Raw genomic sequence first — 17,476 nt, forward strand, 5'->3', positions numbered from 1 at the left:
AAATTTTATAACTCTAAAGTTTGTAATATTAGGCACTTTAATTGGGTTCTTTAAATTTTGTTGTTGAGTAATGATGGCAATTATTGTAACTCCAATTAAGTGAATATTTTGAAATAATGGGATTCTGGAAGAAATTAATCCCCTGATGATAAAAAAAATTAATGAAAACATTTTCCATGCATATGTGTTAGTTTTAAAAAAGAAACATATAGAGGACCTAACTGTATATATTAAAAATTTAAGAGCATTCTCCTTAGTGCTTTATTTCACTTTTATATTATGAATGTAAAAATATTGGTAGGGCAACTGTTAATGAAATTTTTAAATGCAGCTATATCTATACAAAAATTGTGTTTTATCACAGAATGTATTTTGGTTAACTTGAAATAAATACTGGTTTGTTTCATGGAAATAGAATGTTAAAAATTCTTTCTATTTGAAAATAATGATTCCTCCCCTTCCACAAATACAGATGAGATCACAAAATCTCTCTGATTTAACTTTCTTAATGAAAGAGACTTAGAAAGAAGGGCATTCATCCTTTCTAATCAAAACTTCTGAGCGACATTTACCGAGTTGAGCCAGGTATTTTGATGTAAATTGTTTTCCAAAATGAAAGCTACTAGTTATCTTGTTATGTCCATTGAATCTGTTTTGACAAAACTAGGAAACTATGAGGAGGTTGTACCAGGGCCTTGTTTTGGAATACTAAGGTAAAAACTCTTAATAAATATACAAGGTGCTCCCCACTACAGTGGGGTTATTTAATTTTAGTCTGCATCTGTGCTGTCCAGTTTGGTATCCAATGGCCACACATAGCTGTTGACATTTGAAATGTGGCTGGTCCCAATTGGGATGTGCTGTGCATGAAATACATACCACATTTCAAAGACTTAGTATGAAAAAACGACTGTAAATATTTTATTAATAATTTTTATATGAATCATGTTGAAATAATATTTTAGATATATTGGGTGAAACAAAACATTATTAAAATTAATTTCACTTGTTTTCTTTTGCTTTTTTTTAAAATGTGGCTGCTAGACAAATGTAAATTACTTGTGGCTTATATTTCCAATGGACGGGACTAGCCTGTATCATACACAGTCAGCAGCTTAAGTCATATGTTACTCAGCGTTCTGTAGGCCTGGAACCTTCTGGGTTGTGTATGGATCAATGAATATAAATCTGTATTGTTTCAAGAATATGATTCTTTGATTCATCAGCTATTTACTGAGTACCTCCCATATGCCAGGCAGTATTCTATGCACTGGTGTTATGGTAGTGAACAAAAAACAAAACTTCCTGCCTTCATAGAGTTAACGTTCTGTTAGTGAAATACAGACTAAAAATATGATTAAGTAAAATATATAATCTATTTGAAGGCAGTAAGCACTTTGGAGAAAATGGAAGGGAGAGGTTCAGTTGCAAATAGAGTGTTCTTTTGGGAAGGCCTCAGGGAATAGGTGATATTTGAGCAAAGACTTGGAGAAAGTGAGAGAGAGAGAGCCCTGTACATATTTGGGGGAAGAGTGTTCTGGGCAGAGGGAATAGCAAATGTGAAGACCTTGAGGCAGGAGTGTGCCTGGCTTGTTTGAACGGTAGAAGGAGGCAGGTGACTGATCAATTGGAGTGAAATGAGTAATGGAGAGAGAAGGATATGGAAGGTGAGCAGTGTTGTTGCCTAGGCAGACACAGAGGTAACCCCTAGGGAACTGGGCCAGAAATAGAAATTTTAAAAACTAAGCAAAAACATCAGAGGCTACACTTCATGGGGGAAGACAGATTCTACACTTCAAGTTCAAGCAACTTAGAAAACTGTCACCTGCTGACTAGCTGAATAAAATGTGATACATCCATGTAATGTAATACTATTTGGCAATGAAAATGAGGTGCTGGTAGATGCTACAACATGAGTGAACCTTGAAAACAGGCTAAGTGAAAAAAGACAATCGCAAAAGGTCACATATTGCATGATTCCATTTATATGAAATGCCAACAGTGTACAAATCCATTTATAGTAGCATCCGAAAGACCAAAATACTGTGAAATAAATTTAACGAGAGAAGTGTAAGTCCTATGTACTGAAAACTACAAAATTTTCTTGAGAGAAATGAAAGTCTGCCTAAGTAAGTGGGAATATATATACCATGTTTATAGGTTGGAAGACTCAGTATTGTTAATGCGGCAGTTTTCTCCAGATTCATCTGGGGCTTCAACAAAGTCAGTGCGAAAATCTCAGGCAGGACTTTTGTAGAAGAATATTTATTGGCAAACAGATTCTAAAACTTATATAGGAATGCAAAAAATCTAGAATGGTCAAAGTGACTTTAAAAAAGAAGAAATTTACAGGACTTACACTAACCTGTTTTCTAAACTTACCATAAAGCTACAGTAATAAAAAACAGTGTAAAACTTGCATATGGAAATACATATAAATCAGTGGAACAAAATATCTAGAAATAGAAACATATGTGGTCAGTTACTTTTCAACAAAGGTGCTAATAAGATAATCCAATAGGGACAGCATAGTCTTTCAACAAACAGTGCTGCAACAATCCACGTGAAGTAAAGTACCTAGACTTTAACCTTACGACATACACAAAGATGAACTTAAAATAGATCACAGACCAACACGTAAAGAAGAAAACATAGCGGGAAGTCTTGTGTCTTGGGTTAGACGAAGATTTAGTTAATAGGATATAAAAAGCATAAGTATAAAAGAAAAAAAATGATAAATTGGACTTCATCAGAATTAAAGTTTTGCTTTTCAAGAGAACACTGTTAAGAAAATGAAAAATCAGGCCACATACTGTGAGAAAATATAAAACATATGTCTGATAAAAGATTTGTATGTAGAAAATATATAAAGAACTCTTGAAGCTCAATCATAGTATAGCAATCCAGTTTAAATTTTGGATAGACATTTCACCAAAGAAGATGTATGAATGGAAAATAAACACTTGAAAAGAGTTTTAACATCATTAGTCATTAGGGAAATGCAAATTAAAGTCATAATAAGATATTGCTGCACATTCAGTGTAGTGGCTAAAAATTAAAAAGACTCTGATAGCCCATATGTTGACAAGGATGTGGAAAAACCAGAATCCTCACACATTGCTAGTGGGAATATAAATGGTACAGCCCTGTTGAAAAACAGTTTGGCAGTTTCTTAAAAAGTTCAATCCAGCAATTCCATTCCTAAGTATGAAGTCAGGAGATACAACAGCATATGTCTAGACAAAGACTTGTATACAGTGTTCATAGTAACTTTTACTTGTGATTGCCAGAACCCAGAAATAATGTTGTGTCCATCAGCAGATGAATAGGTACACAAATTGTGGCAAATCCATACAATGGAATGCTACTCAGCAATCAAGAGGAATGGACTGTCATATATACAGTGGCATGGAAGAATCTCAGAATAATTATGCTGTATGAAAAAAGCCAGATCTCCCCACCCCAAAGCACCATACTGTTAGATCCATTTAATTGAAATTCTAGAAAATGCAAGCTAATCTATAGTGAAGAGAACAGATCCATGGTTGCCTGAGGATGACTTGAGATGAAGGAGGGAGAAATGGATTCCCAAGGGAGGGGCACAGTGAAACATTGGATGTGATGTATTTATTTGTTATCTTGATTATGCACAATAGTTTCATGAGTGTATACTTATGTCAGAATTCAATACAGTGTGTACTTCAAATATATGCAACTTCTTATATATCAGTTACACCTCAATAAGGTTGTAAAAAATTGTGTCCATTCAAAAACCAAGTATATGCTTGTAGCAGCTTATTCACAATAGATAAAAACTGGAAACAGTTCAAATCTATCAGCTGGTGAATGCATAAATAAAATGTGTGATATCCATATGATAGAATATTATTCAGCCATGAAAAAGAATGAAGTCCTAATTCATGCTACATACTACAAGGATGAACCTCAGAAACATTATGCCAATTGAAAGAAGCCAGAAACAAAGGACTGTATATTGTATGCTACTATTTATATGAGATTTTTAGAAAAAGCAAAGTCATAGATCAGATCAGTAGTTGCCTGCAGCCAAAGTTGGGAGCAGAGATTGACTGTAAACAGGTACAAGGAATCTGTTGGGATGCAGGAAGTATTCTTGTTGATAGTTGTGCAGCTGTATATGTATAAATTTACTAAAACTCATCTAATTGTACAATTAAAATGGATGACTTTCATGGCATGTAAATTATCTCAGTGAAACCACTAACAAATGGGTGGCCACTCAAAATTTTAAATTCTTTTTAAGAGGGCTATTTAAGAAATGAGACAGTATTGCTGATTTCACCGTGCTATATTGCTTTGGAATACTTAGTGAGACCTATTTAATTAATTTCTATGTCAAATGTTCTTTGGATTCTAATTGTGGAACAGAAATCATTATTTGTCTTTCCCAGAATTTAGTGACCAATAACAGCTTTATTTCCCTTACACGTGAACATTGGTTTAGAATGATTGGTTTCATGTTTAATAATTATTAACACCCCCCCACTGGAAGAAATGGTAGTTTCTTAGATTGATAATCTGTTCGTGCACAGTAGTTCAAATGTGTAGCTTACCCTCCACCTCCTAGTTTTTTGGGAAGGAAATTGATCACAGCTTAAGATCTTTCCTTTTTTCAGATACAGAGAGGTATACCTGTCTAGGCCCTGGGTGCCCGCCCATCTGTTCCCAACCCCATATATATGGAGATGGCGGGTAATCTGGAATAAGGTCCTTGGGGTTGGGAGATAGAGTGCAACCGAGAGAAGTCCCTCTGGGGTCCTTCCCAGAGGGGTCCAGCCACGTTCTGCACAGGAATAGGGATCAGGATCTCTAGGGGCATAGGGCTTCATACCTTTGCTCCTGCAAGTCCTCATAGATAAAATAGGAGATTGAATTTTACCTCCTTAGATAAAAGTAGGTGTCTTTCAGGTAGAAAAATGACCAAATTTTAATGAAAAAAATTAAAACAACCCTAAAATATCTTGCCCATGATTCTGCCTAAGTCTATGCAAATAGAAAAAAAGTATTCTGGAAACATTTCTTTGCCTGAAATTCATTTCAGCCATTTTCCCAAATAAAGTACCAGCTGTTTAACCAAAAGATTTTTTTCTTTTTCTCCCCCTAAAGCAAGCCCTTTATTCAACAAAGATTTATGGGACACTCCTATTTGTCAGGCATGCCGAAGACAAGATGTACCTGCAAGGATAAAAGAAGCATGGGGTTTGGGGTTTGGGGACTGATACCTGACCCGCCCCCTAGGGATGAAGGGCTTTCAGAGAGGGGTTGGGGAAGCTTTGGAGGGAGAATGGAGAAAGCTGAGGTTTGAAGGATGAATAAGACTTGGCTGTTAGCCAGGTTGGGAGGAAGTTGGTGAGGACCTCAAAACTGTGGCATTGGGTTTAAAGAAGAAAGAGTAGGGTCAGGAGATGCAGTGTGTAGGAGTGATGTGAAATTGTGACCGGCAGAATTTGAAGAATGTGGGTGAAAAAGGCGTCAGGGATTAGCCCAACTTTGGTCTTGGCCATCTCAACAAGTGTGATACCATTCCCTGAGGTGGGAATGCAAGGCACCCAGGGGGTTTTATTGTGTTTTGTTTGTTGATTTGGGAAACCAAAAAGTCACTCCAGAGGTTTTATCAGAGGAGTGCAGCTATTTGCAAACACTTGGTTGAACTTTAAAGGTGACACTCTTTGACCCATCATCCATCCAGGAGAACACACACGAAGCGTTAGGAAGGAAAGTGAAAACAGACGTGGCCTTGGTGGTCTGTGTGTGTGCAGCATCTTCTCATTTACAGGTAAAATCACCGTTATAAACTTCAGGGCAATTATAGCGGGATAATTCTTGCACATGAAAACCTATCACATCTAAGAATTTAGTAATTCCTTTTGATTACTTTTTTCTACTTGACCTCTTGTCTCCATATTTTTATTATTTATAAAGTACACTGTTTATACTTCTTTGGAACAAAGATTGAAAAGATAAATTTTAGAATAGACTGTTCAATTCTTCATACGTATTAGCTCATTTAACTTTTAAAATAATCCTGTAAATGAGATACTTTTAATCATATTACTTCATGATAAAGATTAATAATAAAGGTATTTGGAACTCATCAGGTTTAAATTTTTTTTGATATGCCCTTAACACAAAGCATAGATTCTTATTCACATCTATTGACATCAGCAGGTAAATGAGGATGACAGTGTATTATTTTGGAAGTTAAAATGATTTCTGCCTTGTCCTTTTGAAAGAAGTACACTGGTAACAAGTTGATCCATGATACACAAAATAATACCCTATTTTTCTACTTTTTGAGAATATTGAAAAATTATTTGGAAAATAACTCCTCTGTCTTCTGAAAGATTTTGCCCATTATTCACTTTCCTGCCTTTTTATATAATCATAAATATATTATATTAAACCAAAAATACTGTATAAACAGTTGCTTTCAAATTACATCAAAATAGAAGTTAAAGTTAGGTTTTACCTAATGCTTCCAACCTACCTTTTAATAATACGTGATCAGATCATGCTTTAAATGTATTGTTTGTTGAGGTACCTTGAGGAAGTAAGTTGTTTAACCTCAATTAGGCTGTTTCCTTGTCTGTAAAATGCAGACCACGAAGTAGGTGCTCCAGCGCTGAAATAACTTCTTGGGTGTGAGTGCCAGTGAACAGGCAGTTTCCTTTTGTGCCACAAGAGGGCGTGCCTATGTTGTTGCTAACCTGAGCTGAGGTCTGAATTCGAAGATGTGGCTGAAAAGTTAGGGACAAGTGGATTGCTGGGAAAATGTGAAAGAAAAAGATTTTTTTTTTGACAGTGTTAAGGGAAAGAGTTACTCGAAACATATAATGATGCAAAGGAAAGGATTGTGAATGAGATTCCTTTATAATATGGGAGCTTTTGCCAATATAGATCATTATAGATTTCTATTCCCAGTCAACAACCTTTTTTTGGGGGGTGGGGGGGGGTCTGTATCTGAGACTTCTATTTATTTGTTTGCCTTTCTTTACAACTGTGTCTATAAATCTTTTATATCAGACATAGAACCCAAAGTTTAGTTTCTTAGTAGTGGCCCTGAATAAATGATACTGGTTAAAGAGAAATTGGATTGTTTGTTCTCAGTGCCTTGGGTATGTACAAAATGTCTTTGCCCCAAGTTAGTAAATCAGGGAAATTTGAATTTTCCCATCCTGCCTTCATCCATGCACTTTTATTTCCTCTGTTTGAGTTTCTGAATTCTTTGAAAATGTTTTGCTGTCATACATATCTCAGAAAGTTGGGAGGGAACAAGGAAGACCATTCTGTGAACCAATCCCAGGGATGTAGAACCAATTTTAATATACAATGAAATTTAAAAATTTGACAAGAAAAGAGCTAAACAAATAGAGTGATGCTGGCACTGGTGGAATTAGTCTGATAAATTTAGGGAAATAGTTTCAGCTTGGCTGTGTGAATTATTTCATGTGTTCTTTGATTTAAATTATCCAGGTAGTTCCTTTATTATGCTTGTATTTTTATTATAAATACAAAAATCATGAGCATGTTTTGTTTTACATCATTGTATTTATACTTTAACACTTTTTGGATTAGAAAATGTTCTGAATTTAGAAAGAACAATCCATAGGAGTCTCCTTTTAGCTCTGAATCCTACTTTGAGAAGTTTTCTCTGGGGTTTGTTCCTGCTGACACTGTCCACGTTCACCGTCATACTGCCCTGGCTCAAATACCTGAATTTGGTATCTGTCATTCTCATGAATGTTTTTTAACACTTTTACTAAATATCGATGTATTCCTAAACATAAAATTGTGGTACATTTTTTTACCCTCTTAACAAATTTCTAAGTATACGTACGTTACTGTTAACTGGAAGCACATTGTTGTACAGTACATCTTTAGAACTTTTTCATCTTGCACAACGGAAACTTTATGCACCTGAACAGTGAGTCCTCATTTCTCCCGACAACCGTCATCCTACTTCAAGCTTCTATGAGTTTGTGTGTTTTAGATACCTCATGTAAATGAAAGTCACATAGTATTTGTCTTTCTGTGACTGGCTTATTTCACTTAGCATAATGTCCTGAAGATTCATCTGCATTGTCCCATATGACAGGATTTCCCTCTTTTTGAAGGTCGATTAGTGTTCCATTGTAAATATATATATATGTATATATATATACACACGTTTTCTTTATCCATCCATCCATCAGTGGACATTTAGGTTGTTTCCACTTCTTAGCTGCAGTAAATGTGAGTCCAAACATCTATGTGAGATCCTAATTTCAGTTGTTTGGGGTAAATATCCAGATGTGGAGTTGCTGGATCGTGTGGTAGTTCCATTTTTAATATTTTAAGGAACCTCCATACTGTTTTCCATAGTAGCTGCCCCAGTTTACATCCTCACCAGTAGTACACAAGGGTTCCAGTTTATTCACATCCTTGCCAACACTTGTTTTGTGTGTATGTGTGTGTGTGTGTGTGTTTAATTTTATTGCCATTCTAACAGGTGTGAGGTGACATTTCGTTGTGCATTTGCATTCTGATGATTAGTGATGTTGAGCATCTTTTCATGTACCTGTTGGCCATGTGTATGTCTTCTTTGGGGAGAAGCCTATTCAAGTCCTTTGCCCATTTTTAATCATTTTACTTATTTATCTATTTGAGTCTCTATTTATTTATTTATTTATTGTATAGAGTTGTAGGGGTCCTTACATATAATGGTTATTAACACTTTATCACATATGTAGTTTGTAAATACTTTCTCTCATTCTGTAGATTTCCTTTTCACTCTGTTAGATGGTTGTCTTTGCTGTGCCTTAGCTTTTTAGTATAACGTACAGATACCTGTCCATTTTTGCTTTTGTTGAAAGACCATTGTCAGGAAGCTTTTCCCCTTTGTTTTCTTCTAGGAGTTTTAGTTTGGGTCTTAACATTTAAGTGTTTAATCCGTCTTGAGTCAACTTTTGTACGTGACGTAAGATAAGGTCCAAGGTCTTTTGCATGTAAATACCCAGTCTTCCCAACAACATTTGTTAAAGAGATTGTCCTTTCCTTCTTGCGTATTTTTAGCACCCTTATTGAAGCTCAGTTGACCACATATGTGTGGACTTGCTGGGCTTTCTCTTCTGTTCCATTGGTCTACATGTCTGTCTGTATGCCAGTACCAGTTTGAGAAGAGTTAGCTTTAATACTTTAGCTGTCCAGTATAATCCACCCGTTGGTCCTGTGCTTTTCTTTGTTGGGAAGTCAACCTCCTTACCACTCTGTTCAGATTTTCTATTTCTTTGGATTTGGTCTTGGTGGGTTGCATGTTTCTAGGAATATTTTTGTTTCTTCTAGGTTGTCCAGTTTGTTGATACGGAATTATTCATACAAGTCTCCTATAATCCTTTTTGTTTCTGTGACATCAGTTGTTGTGTCTCCTCTTTCATTTCTGATTTTGAGTCTTTTTTCTTAGTCTAGCTAAATGTCAATTTTGCTGTTTTTTTTTTTAAAAAACAGGTCTTAGTTTTGTTGTTTCCTATTGTTTTTCTGTTCTCTATTTTGTTTATTTCTGCTCTAATTTTTATTATTTCCTCCCTTCTGCCACCGTTGGGCTTAATTTGTTCTTCTTTTTCTAGTTCCTTGAGATTTAATGCTAGCTTGTGTATATGGGATCTTTCTTCTTTTTTAATGTGAGTGTTTACCATTATAATATATATTTTGTTGCATCCCGTAAGTTTTGGTATGTTGTGTTTTTGTTTTTACTTGTCTCAAAATATTTTCTAATTTCCTTTTCAATTTCTTCTGTGACCATTGGATGCGCAAGACTGTTGTTTCATTTCCACACACTTGTGAATTTTCCAGGTTTCCTTCTGCTGTTGACTAGAGTTTTGTTCCACTGTCGTCAGAAAAGATACTTGGTATGATTTCAGTCTTCTTGAATTTGTGTCGTACATGTTTTCAAACAAGATATGAATTATGTCTGTTGAAACAGAGTTCCAGGGAAAGCCAACTCTGAGAAGGAGATTAACATGCAGAAGTTTATTAAGGAGATTTTAGGATTAACACCCGGGGAGAAGAAGGAAGCCGGACTGGGCAGAGAGAAAGTGGGCTGTAGTGTAGTCACGAGAAAGGCCTCAGCTGATCCCAGAGGAAACGTGGGAGGCGGGATAGCCCAGCCCTTCTGAATTGTCCTGGGTTGGGGTGAGGGGGGGGCCAGGCGTTTGTGGTCTCACACCAACCAGTTGTTGGATGCAGGCTGCCCCTAGTGAGGGGACCTGACTTTGGCCAGTGACTCTTTTCAGCTGAGGGCCGTCAGCCTGCAGCACTCCCCAGAGCTCGGGGAGTAAACCCCAGTAAGCTCCGGAGAGACCTGAATAGCCCATCTCCGCATCGCTCAGTACATACTGAGCCTCATCAGAGCTTGCGTTTTTGGTCCAGTGCTATGTTTTCGAGATTTATTCACACTAATATCTATAGCCTTAGTCACCCGTTTAAATTGTTTTTAGAATTTTATAAATATGTCATGTTTTAAAAATACATTTTACTATTGACATTTGAGTTTTGTAGTTTTTCACTTTTGAAAAATGTAGCTGTGAGCATTTTCTTACATCTCCTTAGTGCACGTACTTAGTTCATCTTGGGTATCTAACCAGAAAAGTCCTGGGTCTTAGCATACGCACTGCTTCATACTGAACAGTTGTGATGAAATTGCGCTCTCAAGCTGGTGTACCTTGCTCCATGTTCTCATAAACACGCGGCATTGTCAGACTTTAATTTTGTCAGTTTGATGGGTAGGAAATGGTATCTCATTGTGGATTTAATTAGGATTCTGTTGGTTACTAGTGAGTGTGAGAATTTATGTGTTTATTAGCTTCTTGGGTTTCTTCTGTGAAGTGTGTATCCCAGTCATGTGCCCATTTTTGCTATTGGTTTCCTTTTCTTACTAATTTAAACAATCTTTGCATATTTTTCTCACCCATTCTTTATTATCTGTATGTGTACAGTTATCTTCTCCTGGTTTTGGACTTGATTGTTCATGTTTTAAATAAAGTCTTCTGTTGAATAAGAGTTTCCTTTTGATGCAGTCAAGTTTAATCACCCCTTTCCTTTTGGCATTATTTGTGTCTTGGGAAAATTCTTTCTGAGGTCATATAAAAACATTCTCCTCTGTTTTCTACTAAAAGTTTTATAAAAATTTTGCTTTTCACAGTTTCACCTGCAGTCCATCTAAAACGGAGTTGTATGTATGTTGTGAGGTGCAGACCCTCATTTCACTTCCCCACGGGCAGCCAGTTTCCCTAGCAGTGTTAGTCACCAGTGCATCTTTTCTCCCCTGATGTGCAGTCTCTTTCTGTCACAAGTTTCCATCTACATAGGTCAGTTTTGATTTTATATTTTTTTCCTACTTCATTTCTACGTTTTATTATGTCTTTATTTCTTTATTGTGTCTTCTTGTCTGGTAAGGTAAGTCCTCCCATCTCCTTGGTCTTTTTTAAAAATTGGCCCTTCCTTTGGCTTTTGCTCTAATATATGCATTTTAGAATTATATCCTGTAGATTGAGTTCATGCAATGACTTTATAGATTGATTTGAGGAAGATTTACTTCTCTGCAGAACAGATGTTTCCTGTCGATGTCTTTTTTTTGGGGGGGAGGTAATTTGGTTTCTTTATTTAATTTTTTTTTAAATGGAGGTACTGGGGATTGAACCTGGGACATCATGCGTACTAGACATGCGCTCTACCACTTGAGCTGTACCCTCCCCCTGATGTCTTCTTCAGTATCTATGTTTAGGTATCTTTTCTGCAAACATAAGGTTTTTTATACCTTACCTTTTTACTAAATAACTGACATTTTGCATGTTAATAAATACATTTCTTCAACCAGTTTTAAGGACTACGTAACCATCCATTACTTGGCTAGACAGCAGGGTACTTAACCACGCCCCGTTGACATTTAGATTAACACAGTTCACAGTGACTATTCTTGAACTCACATCTTTCCCATGACAAAATTATGTATAAATATTCACTTATGTTCTATTCTAGTAAAGCTAAGATACGTTACATAATTAAGTATTTATCCAGAATGGGTTCAGGTGTAAGATATGAGAAGAACGTCTGACTGTCTCCCCACATGGCTGGCCAGTAGTCACACACTTTGTCCTTTTGGTCTGACTTTGCCATTTCCGTTTCACTTCAGGGAACTATCGGAGGTGCCCATGCCTAGCAGGCCCTCAATAAATGTTTGAATAAGTGACCCAATTTTTAATATTTGTTTTATTTTCAGATGTGTTCTTTCCATTGGTCTGTCTGTCAACTCCAGATCCACACAACACCATTTTAATTACTCGACCTGGTAGAACAGTGATCTGTCATCATTACTATTAGTATTTTTCACATCCCCCCCAGGCTATTCCTGCATCATTTTTCTTTTAGATAAACTTTAAATAATAGGTCACTTTCCGTCTGCAACTGTTAACGATTTTGATTGACAGCGTGTTAGTTTTCTAAAAAAAATCTAAAGGCATTTATATTTTAATTTTCTGGCCTAATGAGTACTGCATATTCATCTAACTTATGAATTCTGGAACTTTTTGGTTGGAGAGGATAAATCCCCAGATTTCTTTTTTGATTAAAATTCAAGGCAATTAAAGAAATCCACTGCAGCAGACAGAATCATGCCACATGTTTGTTCTGTAGACAAATGTCTTTCTACACGGAGCAGCAGGTCAGAGCCTTTGCATCCTCCTCCCTGCAGAACATAGCACATGTGTGCCCTGACCGGACAGAGTCTTGAAAATAGATAATATTTATGTAATCTTGGGTCAAAGAAGTCTTTCAATGGCCTTTCTCCCACAAATCCTTAAAAGACTTCTGTGCCTTTATTTGTTCTCTGATTTACCTCCTTTATGGTAAGGAAATAGGGCACCGAGCCTGCAGGGCATGGTGGGGAAGTCTGCAGAACTCTCTTTCACACCTGCTTGGATGCTGGCAGTGCTGTTTGCGAAGTGAAGGTTGAAGGCTGGTTTGTCGTGTGTTTTCACAGAGCGCTGATGGCTCCAGGCCAACCCATTTAGTCTTTGTCTTTTTTCTTGCATAAAGTGGCCTGTTTTTCACTTCCAGTGGGGGTGTTAGGCACTCAGAGAAGTCTGTTCCTGCTTCACATGCACACCATCTGTGGTCCTTGGCATCTCTGACAGGGTCCCAGATTGGCCAAAGAGTCTATGGGTCAGCATCCGGAATGGTCAGTGTCCTGGCCCGTGTTTGTGCCTGTCGGCCCCTGTGGCCAGTGCTGCAGCGCCCCCCTGCAGGACCCCACGTTGGTGCCGTGGACTGTATTCTGAAGAGTTTAAATGAAGTCTTCATCTAGAATACTTTTACGAAAGGTACAAAGATAGTACAGAGAGGTCCTGTAGGTCCCTCACCTGGTTACTCCAATTGCTAACTGTTACATTATCATGTTACATTTGTCACAGTTAAGGAGCACACGTGGATTCATTACTATTAACTAAAATCCACACTTTATTCACATTCACTAGTTTTCCCCTAATACCCTTTTTCTTCCACCCAGCATATCACATTCCGTTTTGTTGTCCTGTCTCCCTCATTTCCTCTGGCCTGTGACAGTTTCTTAGCTTCCCCTTGTTTTTGATGACACCCGTTTTGAGGAATACTGATCAGACGTTTTGTGAAACATTTGGATTTCTCTCATAGTTTTCCGATTGTTCTCCCGGGGCTCTGGGTTTTCCAGAGGAAGAACCACTGAGGTGAAGTGACATGCTTATTACATGGTGTGCGGGGCACATGCCCTGACCCTGACTGACCCCTCATGGTGCTGCCCTTGGTCACCTGGCCAGGGTGGGGCTTGCCAGCTTCCTCCACTGGAGATGTGTTTCCCTCCCTTCCATACTCAGCTCTTTGGAAGCAAGACAGTAAGCACAGTGTAGTCTCCATTTAAGAGATGCTTTTAGTTGTCTTATCTGTCTGGACCCTGTTATATTTAAAGCACGCCTATTATTATTATTATTTTTTTGTACTCTGAATGTATAGATCTTGTGTTTAAAGCCTTAAAAATCAATAGAAGTTGCCTAGGCCTAAGAAGGATTTGAAGCGGTCAATAGCAGTCTGTCTTCCTGTCCTCACGTGTTTGGCTTATTGGTTTTATTTAAAAATCTTCATATCCTGTGTGCTATATCCTTGTGCTACATGGGCTGCTCCATTCTAACTTTAGGAATTCAGATTACAGATTGTTTGTTGTGTTGCTTGTGGGGTGAAATTCTCAATGAATTTGATTTTTTTGCCTGATTAGTCTTTTGCATTCACATGACTTTACATTTTCACTTAAGTCCGTTTCTAAAGAAGAATGAAGATTATTTTATTATTTTAGTGTATAATAGGAATGTTCTTGAAATTTTATATATATATATATATATATATAAACATTATAGTGTTTTGTTCATTAAATCATCATTATATGTGTTCTTAGGGAACTTAGTGTTTCAAAAAAAAACCTTGTGATAACTTTGTGATGCTGAAAATGACCAATTTGGCACATCCACATCTGCAGACACTTAATGTCACCCACAGGTGCAAACGTTTCGTTAAGGTGAACTGGTTAAAGCATATTCAGAACATTAGAATTTCATGCTCGTTCTTTCTTCTTATTGTGAACCTATTTAAGAAATTGTTTTCAGTGTGCTGGAGTATTTTGTCTTTTAAGTCCATCTCAGAATCCAGTACCAGAGGGGAAAGTTTGAAAAGTACACTTGAAGAGGGCTTTTGCTCAACTTCATGGTCACTCGGCATGACAGCTCAGAAGCAGAATAATGTTTTTAATCAACCGCAGGGGAAGTCCTTTCCCTGGCCCCAGTTCTACTTTCAGTCAGTCAGAAGAGTCTTCCATTGGTGCAGGGGATTCCCACATGGTCTATAATAAGTCTCCTTTGAAGCTGTGTGTGTGTGTGTGTGTGTGTGTGTGTAAAAGGGAGGACAGGACTGCATGCCTTTTCTGTCTCAGTTGCAAGTGCTAGTTCGGCGTACCGCTACTTTGTTTTAATATTACTCATTCTTTTTTTCTGAGTATAGATGTGCAAGAATGAGAAAGGCTAATCTTTGTAAAATGAAATATAAAAAATTAATTTGTTCTCAGGTAGGTTAAAGGCCTATTAAATATAAGATCTTTGACTATATGCTGGCTCTTTTTTCTGCAATAAGTAAAGAAAATTCTATGCAGAGCATTGGAGACAGGAGGCCCCTCACCTCACCTGCCTTTCGCTGCCCCAGCCAGCCTTTCCCTGGTGAGCTGCGGGCCTCTTGTCCTTTGTGCTCAGGGTCAGGCTGATGTTCACTGCTTGGACCTGGCAGGCATGAGTCCTGCAGTTACTGTCAGGTCAAATTCTAAGGACGGGAAGTCACCTTCAAAAAGGTGATAAATATTGAGCCACTTTGGGGATGCTGTACCGGGATGAAGAGCCATGTCATAGCATGTTGTGATTCACACAGTGAATGCATCTTCATCTCTCTCTTGCCCGAGGCTAACATTCATTCATCCAGAAAACGTTTCCGTGCTCATTTTGAGCCAGGCTCTGTGATGAGGTGGGGGTATACAGAAATAAAAAAGGTCCAGCGCCGTCCTTAGTGAGCTTCCAGTCTAGTGAAATAAACAGAGTGCATTGTGGTAACATCCCTGATACAGAAGTGCCTGGGGAGGCCTGCAATCCAGACACTCAAGGCAGATCACTCTGGAGGAAGTGACAGATGACCTAGGTTTGGGAGGATGGATACAAGTAAACTGAGAGAGAATGGAGATTGCGATACAGGAAGGAGAGAACGAGTCCGGGGGTATGTCGGGCTCTCGAGGTGCTCCTGGGGGAGGCTACTGCCTATTCATTCAAAGCCTCTGGTGTCTAGAGACTGAAAACAAGTTGCAACCTGCAGGGTGTTAGGGCCTGCTTGAGGCTGGGGTTTGTTAAAGGAAACTTTCAGAGGTTGAGTTATGAGTACTTGTGGGCATTTTATTACAGTTTGTAATGCAAGAGAAGAGGTCCCAGGTAGGTGAGATTGACTCTTGGCAGGAACATGTTACAGGAATATAGAATGATTAAATTATCATTGAAAAGAACGTCTGGTTAAAGATCCTTGGACTCTAAATAGTAGCTGACAGTCAACTCGGTGGGTTTTAGTTGAGTTCCCCAGGGCAAACCTCCATCTTCTTAAAGTTCATTAGAAAATTGCATAGAAAAAAGCATTTTACCTGGAATACCATTGATGTCTTTCCACTACGTTGTTGTGAGTGTTATAGTAGGCAACTTGGTTCCCTTCCAGACCAGATTTGGGGCAGTGCTATCAAGTTTTCTGCTGGTGAATAGATTTTGTAACCCAAGCTGAAGAGAATTTGGATTTTTATTCTAAGGGCAGGAGGGAGCCTCTGAGGTAGTGGAGGCTGGAGCAGCAGGGGTAGAAGTTAGAGGCACATTCTGATTATCCAGGGGAATGACGATGAGAGCTTTGAGTTCAGTCTGTCTCTCCCTCCACCTGGAGCAGCTGAGACAGGAGCAGCGCTGGGGAGTGGAGGTGGGGGCTGGTAGTTGCTTTTCCTCCAGAGGAGTCGGTTTTAACTTTGTAAATGTAAGTGATGATTGTTCTTACTGCAGCAGAAGAAAAGATAGTGGTGGTAAGATGATGAGAAAGCATTAGAGGAAGAGCTCAGGGAAGGCGGGAAGTCGAGAACCCTCCCAGTGGGTGATGGGGCTTCTCTGTCTTCAGCCCTCTCCCTCCACAGGCTGGATTCCATCTCTGTCCTGAGACACCAGAAGCAGTTTCAGAGCCAGGGTATCCCCTTGGCCTCAAGGCTGTTCTCAGTATTTCTGCGCTAATTGGCTGTCATTGCATAAAATTCTGTCCTTCCTCAGAAATCTGCAGGCTGAACCTACTGCTTCCGCCTCCTTCAGTGGATCTGCTGTGGTTAAAACAGACCCTTCAGAGGTGCCCTTGCCCCAGGTGGCACACCTGTTGGCATGTGGTGATCTGTGCTGTGTTTCCTTGTCACTGGTTAAAGATGTCATGGTGTCATTCTGTGCATGGATATAGCGAGGTTGCAAGAACTGTCAGGGAACCTGAACTTGGGGTAGGTCTTGGTGGTTTGCAGGCTCACTCCCCTCTGCCTGCGTTCTCCTTTGGCAAGTGTCTTTGTGTGGTGTTACTGTTCCAGTGCTTTCTTTGGTCTCTCATTGTAATGTTTAATCACTATCATGTCAACATATTGCCATAAAAATAAAGCCTCCACAATTACCTGATATGGATTGTATGGGCGCATTTGAGAATGTGCATTTCTCTTCAAAACTTGATGTGACTAGGGCAACCTTAACTTTCATTCCTGTTAGAAACATAGATTCAAAATCAATAATTATTCCTTTTTTAAAAAATTGTCATCCACGTTGCACAGATATCTGCCTCTAAGAGCAGAGGAGGA

General features: G+C 38.3%; 1 protein-coding gene across 15 annotated transcripts in view; it reads left to right on the top strand.

Moving 5' to 3' along the window:
• LOC140697334 (uncharacterized) overlaps window positions 1-17,476 on the top strand; it is a 225,267-nt gene that overhangs the window by 56,848 nt on the left and 150,943 nt on the right. The gene's annotated exons all lie outside the window — the stretch shown is intronic.

The sequence above is a fragment of the Vicugna pacos genome, chromosome 7, assembly GCF_048564905.1.
Source record: "Vicugna pacos chromosome 7, VicPac4, whole genome shotgun sequence".
NCBI lineage: Eukaryota > Metazoa > Chordata > Mammalia > Artiodactyla > Camelidae > Vicugna > Vicugna pacos.